General features: G+C 27.9%; 1 protein-coding gene across 1 annotated transcript in view; it reads right to left on the reverse strand.

Moving 5' to 3' along the window:
• Nucleotides 1–15,018, reverse strand: part of LOC107449842 (insulin-like peptide receptor) — a 159,659-nt gene extending 144,641 nt beyond the window's left edge. Inside the window, exon 1 of the mRNA XM_043042330.3 lies at nt 14,467–15,018. The gene's annotated coding sequence lies outside the window, so the exon portion shown is untranslated. The remainder of the gene's footprint in view (nt 1–14,466) is intronic.
• Nucleotides 15,019–15,228: the final 210 nt, after the last annotated feature.

Raw genomic sequence — 15,228 nt, forward strand, 5'->3', positions numbered from 1 at the left:
ACAATGTCCATAAAACGTTTTATGATATTTTTATTTTCAGCTTCAATTGAAGTAAAAATTAATACTTTTCGTTTTTTATTGTTATAAAATAATTAATGAACAAACGATCTTAAATAACTTCTTAATATGTATATTTAATTACATAAGTAATGTAACCAATAATTTATTTTTATGCACAAAATTTATAAATGTTCACTTCAAATAAAAATGGATCGGATAAAATACAACAGCTGTTTAAAAAACAAAGTTTGAAGCAATTAAAAAATATATAAAACATAACCAGGGCCTTATTCCAGGCTTTTTGTGAAACTGAAAAATTTAAAAATTATTTTGTTTTTGGGAAAATATGATCTTGTTTATAAGATTTTGTGAAAATTTTATGAACAATTCATAACTACTGTATAACCATGTTCCTTAATCTAAATTTAAGACAGAATGAGATTATTTTCGTCAGGGCTCTGTTTTTGTAAATTTATAAAAATGTGGTTTTTTAGTAAAAAATAACAACAACAAAAAAATCAATTTTTCCCAGAAATTTTAGCTTTAAAATTGAAGAGCTTGGATGGAAAAACCAGGTAAGTGACTAGTGAATTTCAGTAAATAAGGTTTAAAGTTTATACGTTCCCCGCTTTTGTTACTTTGCTCAATCTTCATGTTTTTAGAACAATTGTGGAGATATAACTCATAAAATATTTTGGGTCGATTTATTTAACACTAAATCTTTTATAAAAGAGTATTTGTAATGATTTTTTGCGTATCATATGCCTGTTTTCATGGAGGATTTTTAACATTTTTCAACCCATATAATTTTGTTTGGAAAGCTAAAATATATATACATTATTTAGGTTTATATTCGCGAAAAAACCTTTTTAGCTATCCTAATTTGGAAAAGGGCATCAACTTTTATCTAGTCTTGTCTGAAAATGGTCAAAAACGATTCAGGGTTAGCTCAACGTACGCAGAGTAGAAGTATTATCGGAAACTGGCGAGAATTCGGTAATTATTTTTTTTTAAAAAAAAAGAATTCTTTTCAATAGCGCTGATTATGACCAAAATGTTATGTCATTTCGTTATTTCAAAGACTGAATAATAGCATTATTATTAGTCTTAATACAAAAAAATACTGATAGATGTTAAACATTAATTAATTTAATTTAAAGGAAAAAAAAGTTTTTTTTTCTTCTTATTTATTAAAACGTTTATGAGACTATGGGACATTTTTCTATCTTGAAAAAATAATAGAGGTGAAATGTGCTAACATCAGCATTGAAACAATATTTTTTATTTAACTTCAGTTATAAATTTGTGATATTCAAATAACATTTTTATATAACGTTAGTTTAAGTTATTTATAACAATTAACGCAAAATAAAAATTCAGAATAAAAGATGTTAAATCACTAGTCTAGGACAGATAAGTAATTCTTCTTATAATTAATCTTCAAAAGTATTTCATAACATTTACATAACAGAAGAAACAAAAAACTTAAGTGATTCTATAACACTTAACAATTAGTTCATCATATTGAAAAAAAAAAAAAAAAAAAAAACTCAACTGATCTCTTCAGCTTTTTGTCACTTTAACAGCCCAATTTATTATTACGGCTAATCAACTTTTTTTTTCTCGTTTTATTAATGGACTAAATGTAAAATAATACAAAATACATGACTTGGCTATTATTTGAATGAAACTGCAATTTTTAATAGCATAATCATCCAAACACGCACAGATACGTATTTTTTCCAGTTTGAAATTGCATGGTATTTACGTGAAGATTTTTACCGTGGATTTTGCAGTTAAAAAAAAAGTTTTTCGAAGGCTCCGTCGTAATAATGAAATGATGCTTTTTTGCGAATAATGTGCTATTTTTATAACTGCTGTAAGTCCGCAACTGTTACTCATAACTGTTGGGTCAAGTTCAGCCTATCTAAAGCCAGCGCTGTGATTTAGAAAATGTTATTTAGAAAATGGCGCAAAACATCAATATGGAGGAAAGGCACAGTTTTGTGAAAATGAAAAGCGTTTGTGGTCTAGCTTTTAAATATTTAAAAACTTACTCCAATCCTGCATTACCTGAACTTTGCAATAACTGAGAAAACAGCAGTAATTTTAATAACCTTTATCTAGGTGGGGAAAATGTTGCCAAATTGGCGATTTTTAAAAAAGTATAATAACTTTTAAAATATTAAAGTTATTTGTTTGTTCTAAAGCCCAGTTAATTCTTCAAGGCAAGATTAGATACATATATAGTTTAAAATCATCCGCATGGCTTCAAGTGTAAGGCACTTAAACTATGGCTTTTTTATTTTTCTTGCCGACTGATAGCTTCGAAAAACAGCGTTAAATTAGTTTTCTGGAATGAAAAATTGGAAAAGAGAGTTTATGGATTACAATAACTAAACTATAAAATAAAATATATATAACAAAACCGATTTTCATTAAAAATACCGATCTACCAAATATTTTTCATTTTTATGATTTAAAAACATATCTAACTATATATATATATATATTTCATTCTAACTATAAATATATATTTCATATAAAAGAGGTGACGCAATTTTCCAATGGTTTCGGTACATTTATACTGGCCAAAAAATCACAAGGTAAAATACAGTTTTCCCTCATTAATTTCCATATTTTTTTGGTAGTTATCAGTATAAAATTATTAAAATCGTAAAGGTATTATTTTCCTGTGAAATAGCCATGTATCCCAAATTAAAGGTATTTATCTGTGATATTTTTCTTATTTTACTCCACTAACATTAAATTTTTGCTTTTGATTGTTTTCTAAATTAAGAATTCAAAACTAACAGAGTTGTTTCTTTATTATAACGGAATTCTATAGTACCTAATTATCATTATACTACCTTATTATCATTATTATACTTTATTATTGTTATTATTATAATCGTTAAAGATATCTGTTGAATGACTTTGAATTTTACGATCAGCTTCGTGCACAAATTGCAATTAATATATCAGCCTGTATAGTAGTGAACTCAAAAAATTTTTTATTACAATATATCTTTAATTTTAAATGCAATTGAAAAAAAATGATTACTAAACAAAATTATTTATGTTCAGTAACAGAGCTAGTAGAATAATAAGTGAAATAGAATCATATGAGATCTTACATACTAATTACTAAATTTGACTCAATCAACAGTTAATTTTAAAAAAAAATCAAAATTGGATGGGAGAATTGGGGGAGGGGGGAACGCAAGCGTAAGTAAACAAAATTTGTCATAGTACATACATTTTAAAAGATCAATTTATATGTTCGTAGAAAATACTGTTTAATGCTAAAAAAAAGCCAATTATTGCGAAGCAATGATTGAGGTTGGTGGGCGGCAGCGAGCAGGGAGCCTAGTTTATAACAAATAAGATGTGTATATAAATTTATACTACGGCAGTGAAGTCTAACTCTTTTGATAAAAAATAACATAATAATTCATCTAACTCTTTTGAGAAAAAATAAATACAGTGTTACACATTTATTAAAATTTTTATTTAGTGTTGAAAATCAAATGCGTTAGTTTAACTTGTTTATAAAGTATATTGTTTCAACTTTATAAACATAATAATTAAAAAATTGAATTTCAGCTGGTTACATTCATATACAAAATTTACGCATGAGTTATATATCCTACTCCTTTGGGAAAAACTAAATATGTTATCCATTATTAAAACAATAGGGACAGAAATAAAATATTTTTTAATTTAGCTTGTTAAATCAATTATAAAATAAAAAAGAAAATGGCTAATTTATTTATAAAAAAAACGAAAATTGCTCAATATTTACAGATGTTGAGTAGAATCTATTAAAGAAAACAAAATTTAATATATTAAAGAATTAAATATTATGAAATCATATATTTCCAATAATTAAGATTACAACCAAAGAAATTATAGAGAAAAATGTTTAAGTTCACAGACTAATTTCTTAAAGAGTGCTAATTAGTAGAAATAAGAAAATTTTGATTTATTAGATTAATAAAAAGGAATAAGATATAAAAACAGTTTTGTTTTAGAAGAAAATGAAAAAAATTTTTTTGTTAATAATTAAATAGCATTAACAATCAGATTAAAAACATTACTTAAAAGAAAAACAAATACTTTATTTGGATGCTTATCAAGCAAATTATTGCAGAATATATGCGTAGTGACATTTTTTCAACAATTATTTACGCAAACGTTCAGGGGGGGGGTAGAAGAAAAAGGAATTTTTTTCCAATTTTGCAAACTGCTTACTAGGAGTTTTTTTTCCCCTTGCAATTAAGATTGTGATGAAATAATTAATAATTATAATATTAAGTAAACACTCGTACTAAAATTAAAATATCCCGCACGAAGAAAAAAATTATTTTTGTTAGTTCTAAAAATAATTTATTTATTTAATAAATCGTTTTCATTTATATTCAAAAAAGCTTTAATGGTAATAATGCAAAAAAAAAGAGGAAATAAAGAAGAGGAAATTTTTCAGCCAAAACTTCTCACAAGTAAACAGCAGTTTAATTTTTCAATAAAAATAGCGCTAATAAAAGAAAAGATCATTCTGCGCTAAAAATATTTTGTTATTCTTTAAACATGGATTATTATAATTATATTAAAAATAACATAAATTCTCGTTCCTTATATTAAGACCAACAAAACCAAGTTAAAGTAAAATAATAAGTTAATATTTTGCTCGTTAATATTTCCTACTAGTTAATTCCCAGTTAATCTTCCCAGTCCCAGTTTTATTCAAATTTAAATAAAAGATTTTGTATCCAAGTTGTTTTGTCTTTCAAGACGATATAATTAAATATTTTAAGGGGGGGGGGAAATGCACAAAAAGATTCATGTTACCAAGAATTTATTTTTAAGTTTAAAATGAACTTTTCATGCTTTTTGAAATATCTACTTGTTTAGCTGCGTGTGACGTCAAACAATGATAAACAAGCCATATTTTTTTCAAATTTTATCTACTTTCTTCCCATTCTTTGTATGTTCGTTTTTACTAAAAAACAACATATGTCAGCAATGTTGAAATTTTTTGAAGGATAGAATGCTTAAAACAAAAATGACAAAAACCTCACAAAATTTTAAAAGAAAAATGGACTTTTCATTCGAAACAATATAATTTAGAATACAGTTTTAATGCTACGAAGGTTAAAGAAAAAGACCGTTTCAGTGTTTTAATCATTGGAAAACGATTTGTAAAACGTTTTTTAAATAATTATGTCTGATGTCTGTGTGAGAAGGACCTACTTTTAGAGACAAAACACACACTACTACCTTTACTAAAAATAAAATAAAAATTCAAATGGCGAAAATTATTGAATGCGTCCTTTATGACCAGGGGTCTGTTTAGAAGAAATTTGGGTCGGTTAACGGACCCTTCACAAAATATCTTTTCATAAAAACGGACCCTTCACAAAATATTTTAACTTAAAAACGGACCCTTCACAAAATATTTTAACTTAAAAACCGACCCTTCAAAAAATATTTTAACTTAAAAACCGACCCTTCAAAAAATGATTTTTCTTTTAATCGGACCCTTCACAAATTTGTTTATCTTCATTATTATTTTGTTAATCGAATAAACCCTTTCCAGGGCAGAAAACAAGAAAGATGGATGTAGACCAGTGGTTCCCAACCAGGGGGCGATAGAGCTCGTCATGGGGGCGATAATCCTTAGGGGGGGAGATCGGGGGCGACGAGTATTCAAAAGATAAAAATTGCTAACAATAATGACAAAAGCTATTTGAGATCGAAATTGAAAACAATGATGAAGATTTCGAACGCTTGCTCCTACATACAGATGTGAGATGGCTTTTAAAAGGAAACTGTTTACGTCGTTTTTTCGAATTTTTTGACTCGGTTACTGAGTTTCTCGACACCACTGAACCTGTTTTAAGTCAGAGTTTGAAGCAACGCAAGTTGGAAACTGCGTACCTCACTGATAGTTTTGAAAAAAATGTACAAAATCAACGTAAAACTTCAAGGAAATAAAGTGAACATTATCCAGGCTAAGGGAATCATATCTTCATTCATCGCCAAGTTTGATATCTAGAAGTCAAACATTGGTCGCAAAGAGCTAATGCAATTTCCAACTCTTAGAAAGTGTTCAATGGCATATATCGAGATTCTCGAAAATAAAATCTTAATTTTTACTGATCACCTTGATCAGTAAAACCACTGATGTAGACGAATTAAGTTTTGTCTACGGCAGACGATTCTTCCATTATTCGTCCGAAATTAATATTCTGCGTTCAGCAGTATAGGCTAAATACCAAATATTTGTATGTTGCATCTCTAATTTAGAAGCAGCAATTGTTGTTTATTTTTTAAAATTTAATTTTTTTAATTATAATTTTACAGTGTTGAGCATAATCTTGTATATAATCTTTACAATTTAAAAACTCCTTGAAAAAGTTTTTTTTTTTTTTTTTTTTTTTTTTTTGCAATAACGGACCCTATTTGCACAAATTCATAAAAGCGGACCCTGTTTGAAAGAATGTGAGTAATTTTTTCACAATTTCACGAAAAACGGACCTTTCACAAAATGTCTGGACAGACCCCTGATGACGAAATGCAATTAAATCGACACTGAAAAACATAGAAGTTCAAAACTTGAAAAATATAAAATTGAAAAAAAAAAAATTTAAACTTAAAGGATTTTGCGGATATAGGTCGTAGGCTAATTGGAAAATCTGAATCTTTCTAACTTCCTCCGTCAATCCTTGCAATATCCTGGCGCTTTGCCATAGGTTTCTTGAAATGAGTCTAGTAGACTTATAAAGGGTGTTAAATCAGGTTAATTCAACAATTGACAGATAACCCCTAATTAACCTAAAGGTAAATGGGCTAATTGTTATAAGTTTATAAGCTTTCTGACTCATTAAATAGAACTCGGCGGATTGCAAATAGTCGTAACAACTAGCCAACGACATATACAGATAGGCATTAAAATATTTAAGATCTATGTTTAACGGGTAAAATTAAATATTTTTTGGAGAGAAACTAAACATGAAGTTATCCCACAAATACTTACACAATTTTCAAATGTGTACAATTAACCGCATAAACTATTTACTGCTAAACTAGACATGAACTCTTAGGAATCGTTTCAGTTAAGAAAATTAGGAAAGTTAAATATTGTCTTATGAATACAATTTTCACAATTAAGAACGGAAGAATTAAATTAATTTTTGAATACGAGAAAAATAAAAATTTGCTCACTGACAACAAACAGTAACAGTATTTTGCTACCCAAATATGAAAACTTAATTAAGGATTTTATTTCATAAGAAATATAAAAAATTCATAATTTGTAGAATAAAAATAGTTTACTTGAAAGATTTTGATTTGTTAAAATTGAAAAATGCTTTTTTTTAACTACTATTTTAATCGCAATACTCTTTTAAACTCTTTGTTATTAGTAGAGAATGTACCCTAAATACCATGCTCAATATATACGTAAATTTTAAAATCCTTTTTCAAGAATAAAACCAGAAACGAAGAACATCAGGAGTCTAAAATTAATGTTTAAATAAGGATAAAAACGAAAAAGCTATCGAAATCCAACGAATCATTGCTGAGAAAAATGAAACCAGCATAAAACCAGTTTGGCAGCAGGAAAAAGCAGAGAAAGCTTGAAACTAGGTACTTATTAGAAATACATCCAAGTTTCATCAGGTAATCATACCCATCATGATGTTTTTCATTTTATTTCACCTTCCTCACAAGTGTCCACGTGGTTCGAACAGATCTTGACAGCATTTTTTTCTTCACTTAATTATTAATTTTTGACCCCAATGAGTTTTTTTTTTAAATTTCATTTTCGACAAGATTTCTAACAAGTATATATAGTATATACATTTACATATATATACATACATATAAAAAACAAGTAATACATATATACCTAAATAAAAAATTTAAGTCAATTCCTACTTAGAAATTTTAATTTAGTTACTTTTTATTAAATAATTACAATTAATATAAATAAGTAAATGCATATGACAGAATCACAATAATAATTAATTAATTAAATTTAATCAGGGGTCTGTCCAGACATTTTTGTCTGGACAGACCCCTGAAAGGTCCGTTTTGTAAAGTTGTGAAAAAATGACTCGTAATTTGTGAATATAAAATAAACGTTAAGTCACATTCTTTCAACCAGGGTCCGCTTTTGTGAATTTGTGCAAATAGGGTCCGTTATTGCAAAAAGACTTTTTCAAGGAGTTTGTAAATTATAAAGACATACAAGATTATTCTCAACACTGTAAAATTAAAATTAAAAAAATTAAATTTTAAAAATAAACAGTAATTGCTGCTACTAAATTAGAGATGCAACATACAAGTATTTGGTATTTAGCCTATACTGCTGAGCGCAGAATATTCATTTCGGACGAATAAAGGAAGAATCGTCTGCCGAAGACAAAACTTAATTCGTTTACATCCATCGTTCATGTTTTCTGCCCTGGGAAGGGTTTATTCAATTAACAAAACAATAATGAAGATAAACAAATTTGTGAAGGGTCCGATTAAAAGAAAAATCATTTTGTGAAGGGTCCGTTTTTATGAAAAGATATTTTGTGAAGGGTCCGTTAACGGATCCAAATAAGAATTTAAAAAATTGTATTTGAACTTGAGTGGATGAATAAAATGTATTTTATTAACGATTGAAAATTTAAAAAAATTCTATAACAACAGAAGGAAAAACAGACTTGGGGGAACATCGTGGTGAATAAACAATGCTCTTTTCGTTTAATTCTAATAAGGGAAAAGAAATAAAAAGAAAGGAATGCAATTACAAATACTTTAGTTACACTTCTCGAGATAAAATAGCGATGGTAAACATTTGCAATAAAGACGCACAGACTTAAATTGTTGAACCCAGTTTCTTCAAAGAACGATCTGACATTATATGAATAACCGATCGTAAATTAAGCCGATTGTTTCCGAGGGATGATTTACGACTGTTTACATTGCATAAAATCTAGCTTCCGCTTAACACTTTTTCTTCGTAAGATTACCAAGTAGTTGTAGAAATCAATACACACTAAAAAAAGTTTCATCTCCATACGTTCTTAAAAATATTTCTAAATTTAGTGTACATTGCAAAAAATTATTCACCATACAATTCATAATTTTCCTTCCGATTATTAAATAAAATAATAGAAGATAATAAATATTGACCAGAAGTTATTTTTTAGGCGAGATTATCTTTGGTGAAACAAATTTCATAATTGTGTGCAAAAATTTTTCAAATTAAAAAGTTCCCGAGATATGGCGAAATATGCAAAATATAAAATTATATTATTGGGTTTCTAACTTAACTACTTTCTATTTTAACTACTATTAGGAAAATATCTCCAGGCTGCCCTCAATGTTTTGGGGATCAAAAATCGTAAAAAAGGTATGTTTATTAATAAGGTTAGTTTTTGTGACAGATTTTCAGACTAAAAATATCGTCTGCACGAATTAATTAGCATATTTTAGATCATTTAGTTGAACCATTTTAGATTGGGTCCTAGAACGTGAAGATCCGATCATTAGATCATAAGTCATTCAGAGAGACCCGTTTATTTTCCGTACATCGCTTTTAAAAAATTCATTTAGCATGGCAAATGATTTCAGAAATGTAATTAATGCATTACATTTGAAGAGAATGCTTCAAGAAGTTTTAAATTCATGTTAGCTTATTTTGTTGAATTGTCTGCTTAACTGAAACCGCGATTAAAACATTTCATTCACGTTTCAGAAAAGTCACAAAAACATTGCGAATTTTTTTTAATGCATGAAGAAGAGTTGAGGAATCATATTAGCTAATAAAAAGTTAATCAAACAATATAAAAATAGCGATTAAACTATGGATAACATCGTGCTGTTAAACTCCAGCTCATAATTTACTTTTGAACGTTGTTTTTTTTTTTTCATGACACGAAGCCACTAAATTGCAATTAAGTGACAATTCAATTAACGATATCCTAGTAACGAGTAAGTAACATTTCAATATGTTGTAATGGGTAATACTTTTTTAAAGGTGAAAAAAAAACTAACAAACTAAATCCGCAACTAAAGAGGAAAATTTCAATAGTTCAGCTACTAAAACATTACAAGATTTATCCTTAAAGTTTTAGTCACAAATAGAGAGTTTCTGTTTAAAATAGATTCCAGTGAATTTTCATGCAGAAATGCGGTACGACCCTGGTAGCTCGGTTGCCAAACTTATTTTACGAAAATTAACTTCTAAAATTTCTTTATCGCTCTTTTCTTAAACCCTCTCTCTCTCCCCTCGCAAAAAAGAAAAAAAAACGCTCCTACATCAACTTTAAATTCAGTAAATTTTAAGATTTTTCACAAAAAGTCTGAACGTGAACAAACTTTATGTTTGTGACCGTATTTTCACTAATTCACAGAATTATGAGAATAAATTTTTCACAATATCACAAAAGAGACTTTTTACTATAAGTCTGGAATAAACCCTAATTTTAAAAAAATGAGAAGGAAAAGTGTGAACAGGGCCTGATTATCGCCTAGGCCCAATAGGCACAGGTCTAGGGCCCACACTTTCTGGGGGGACCTCAAAAATTCGTAAAAAGCCCACAATATTACTTGAAAAAAAAAAATACTGAAAGAAACAGTTTATCTCAAAAAAGGCAATTCTTATTTCAAATTTTCTTTATATTGTGATAAACCAAACTCGTGTAAACATTGCACTAATCAAATTCGAAAGTGCAGCTGAATTTTAATTGGTAATTGGTGCAATTTTTACCCCAACGGCTTGCAATGCAAATGCAACGAGAATGTATATTCGCACAGTCTCTTATAAATGATCAGTGTCAACAAGAACTAAAAGCTTATTCTTAATAAATATGCAAAGCTGTATATGGAAGGCTTCAATATTTAAAATAATTAAGCTAATCAGTGACTTTTAGCAAAAATCACTCATTTCAATTGTTTGTGGTCAACAAACTATTTTTATTTTCACACAACATTGTTTTATACTTCGCTTTAATCAGGGGTCTGTCCAGACATTTTGTGAAAGGTCCGTTTTTCGTGAAATTGTGAAAAAATTACTCACATTCTTTCAACCAGGATCCGCTTTTATGAATTTGTGCAAATAGGGTCCGTTATTGCAAAAAATAAATTTTTCAAGGAGTTTTTAAATTGTAAAGACATACAAGATTATGCTCAACACTGTAAAATTATAATTAAAAAATTTAAATTTAAAAAATAAACAACAATTGCTGCTTTTAAATTAGAGATGCAACATACAAATATTTGGTATTTAGCCTATATTGCTGAACGCAGAATATTCATTTCGTACGAATAATGGAAGAATCGTCTGCCGAAGACAAAACTTAATTCGTTTACATCCATCTTTCTTGTTTTCTGCCCTGGAAAGCGTTTATTCGATTAACAAAATAATAATGAAGATAAACAAATTAAAAGAAAAATCAATTTGTGAAGGGTCCGATTAAAAGAAAAATCATTTTGTGAAGGGTCCGTTTTTAAGTTAAAATAGTTTGTGAAGGATCCGTTTTTATGAAAAGATATTTTGTGAAGGGTCCGTTAACGGACCCAAATTTCTTTTAAACAGACCCCTGCTTTAATATTTAGATGCGTAAACTTTATCTTAGAAAAATAATCTTCAATTGTCTGCTTTCAAAACTTTTTAGAATGTTTCTCTTGAATCATGCAGTTCAATAGATTCTTTTTATTGTTAGGACTACTCTTCAGAAATGTAATTTCAAAATATTTTGTTAAGGGCCTTAGGCCTGAATTTGTCTTGATCGGCCCCTGAGTGTGAACAGATTAAATATTTTATAATACTTGTTCAAAAGAGGCAGGTATCCAATTATATACACGAAGAAAAAAAGTATAATTATTTACTTTAGCTCTACTATTTAATAAATTCAACATTCTTATATATGCAGCTTCGATTCTAGGAAGAGTATTCTAACAGTAAATATGTAGTAGTTATAACAAGGAACAAATCCAACGCCCAAATCCGGATTCTTTCTAGAAGAATGCGGGGGAAATTTTTAGGTAAGCCCATCTGTTAGTTTAGCCACTTTAAACCGGTGGAGTAAACTGAAACGGGTTGGAGAGGTAATAATAATGTTCCTAAAAGAATATCAAGAAGTTATGCACTTTTATAAAACCATCCCTTTATTTTCATTCTTAACTGAAACCAATGAAAATACGAAGAAAATAAGAGATTTCTTAACCACCTCTTTATTTTCATTCTTAACTGAAACCAATGAAAATACCCATTTGAAGAAAATAAGAGATTTCTTAACCATCTCTTTATTTTCATTCTTAACTGAAAGCAATGAAAATACCCATTTGAAGAAAATAGATCTCTTAACCATCTCTTTATTTAAATGAAACCAATGAAAATACACATTTGAAGAAAAAAAGAGATCTCTTAACCATCTCTTTATTTTCATTCTTAAATGAAACCAATGAAAATACCCATTTGAAGAAAATAAGAGATTGAAGAATAAAGGCGCAAAGTTGAACAAATAATCCCATAAAATATATATATATATATTTATTCTGTGACAAGTTTAATGATAATAAGTTCGTGCGTTGTTGGATTAATAAGTACCATTATTTCGAAAATATTCAGGCTATTCAAGAAAAAAAAGGGCAATGTTTAATTCTCTTAGGGAAGGTAAAATTAGGTAGACATTAAATCAAGGTGTGTTTCTTTTAAAAAGAAATAAATTAAAAAATTGTTGTGACATGTTAATTTTGAGATACAACAAAATTTAATTACAATTTCATTTTAATAAACTATTATTATCAAGCTCTTTAAGATTTTTCTCTAAATCTAATACTGTGCCAATTTCAATTTTATTTCCTTTGTAAATCTTATCTAATTTATAGAATTATGATGAATCAGGTATCTTTTCTTAAGATTAAGATTATTAATTAGTATGAGCTCTTTATAATGCTGTATAAGTTTTTCAGCTTGTTTATTCATTAAAAAAAAGCTCTATTACTCGATTTTAATTTTACTTATGACTATAGTTACTTTTTTTTGACAATATTTAAAAAAAGAAAAGAACGAACAAAATTTTAAAGTTTTTGATTATACTAATTATTATGAAAAAAATATCTTACCTAACGAAACTTCGGTACTTTCATAAAAAAAAAAGGACAAAAACATAGGGAAAAAAAATTAAAAAATAACTAGGAAAATTAAGTATTATAATTGTATAAATGGAAGCTAGTTTTAAAATAAAATTAACGGATCAAAATAGAATTAATTCAGTATAACTTTGATTCAAATAATTGTTTACATAAAAAAAAGAAAAAAGGGCGATGAAAACAACTTAAAAGAATTAACAGACCTAGATCTTTTTCTTAAACCAAACCAAAATCAGCTGATTAGAAGGATGTGTGACTATAATTCTACATTCAACGATTACTTCAAATGAATAAAAATTAATCACGCCAGTTTTGAAAACATACGTATAGTATTTGCCAAAAACTAAAAAATATTCTCTAAAATTTTATTTTTAAAAAAAGTTTAATTGTTTATTCAATGTTAACACAATAGGGCATTTGATCAACAATAAAATAAACAAAGACGGAAAGTTAAAGAAAACAAACATATTAAAAGGAAGAAAAAAAAACTCGAAAAATTGATTTTTAAAAAAATAGGGATCAAAATAAATTTAATTACATTAGTATAACTTCAATTCAAATAATTGTTCCAGTTTACATATAAAAAGAAGAGAAACTGTGGATGAAAATAAGGAATAAACAAACCTAGATCGTTTTTACATGCCAAACTGAAATCGATGTAAAGGCTGAGTGGCAATGATTCTCGAAAATACAGATTATTTCAAATGAATCAAGCCGGTTTTGAAGCCATACGTAGCGTATTACAGCCAAAAACTATTTTGTCAATTTCTAATTTATTTAAAAAAAAATTTTTGGAAGAAATTGAACCGTTTACTCTCGATTAACATAATAGCAAATTGTATAGCACATTACCTAAAATAAACAAAATTGGAAAGTTAAAGAGAAAAAATAGAAAGAGAGATATAAAAGAGTATAAGTTAGAAATAAATTAAAATAAAGTAACATAATGGAACACAAAAAACGTCTAAGAAACACGTTTGGTAAAAAAACTATAAAAATTTATTTAAAAAATTTACTTTCAAGATATAAACTTTTCGACTAAGAGAATATGTTATAAAGCAATGAATCACATGTATATTTAAAATACTGTAATAAAATTTAAAAAAACGCGTGGTTAGAAAAATCTATAAATGTTACACTTCTAAAAAAATTAAACTTGCATGAAAATAAAATTTTTAGACTTGACTATAAGAATCAATAAATCCCAGACATGAATAAAGATATGAATCAGATGTATATAAATATTTCGATAAAAAAAATAAATAAATGATAATTTAAAACTAAATATAGAATAATCTAACTACTACTCACCTTATAAAGAGGAGTAAATAAAAACGAAATGATCAGTGGAATGATTGCACTCACAAAAACAAAAAACAGTAGTACACAACAATATACGCAGTTTTCAATTTATCCATATCAACACTTGCCTTGACGTAAATACACACACACAGAATCAAGAAGTCACAACAATCTGAATTGACAGATCTTTTTCAACTTCGCACTTCCTCCAGGCTCATCCTTAGATCGAACGAAAAACAAACACCAGACGATCACTGCCGTAGAATTTTTACTGGTGACCGCGCGTGATGAATATTAGGAATGGAAGGAAAAACATTTAAGTCGTTTTCAAGATCGAGATCTACGTCGTAAAAATGATATGCACACGAACAAAATATTTTAATGAATTATACGAGAGCCACTTTTATCGATTCCGTGATGATCTGAAAGCAGGTCACTGCCCAACGCACACAATCACAAACCAGTTTTGTTATTACAAATTGGCGCGACGTACTGATAGAAAAATCATCAAAAGTACCACAAAGGCGGCAAAATCCCTTCTGAGGAAATTTTTCATTGTACATTAGGTTATATGCTACGGTATCGCCATCTATTGCAGAAACAGAGAACTAGGTTACTTCAGGTAAAAATCGCTTCCGTTCGCCGTAATTCTTTCGTAATATTTACAATTGTAGTAATTGTTGCAAATTTGTTATTCATCCTTATCATCCTTCCTGTAATGAAGTATAAGGATTTTTTTTTTAAAAAGAATTTATTTTATCGAGGATTATG

Source organism: Parasteatoda tepidariorum, chromosome 2 (assembly GCF_982258835.1).
Source record: "Parasteatoda tepidariorum strain Cologne lab strain chromosome 2, Ptep-v5.0, whole genome shotgun sequence".
Taxonomy (NCBI): Eukaryota; Metazoa; Arthropoda; class Arachnida; order Araneae; family Theridiidae; genus Parasteatoda; species Parasteatoda tepidariorum.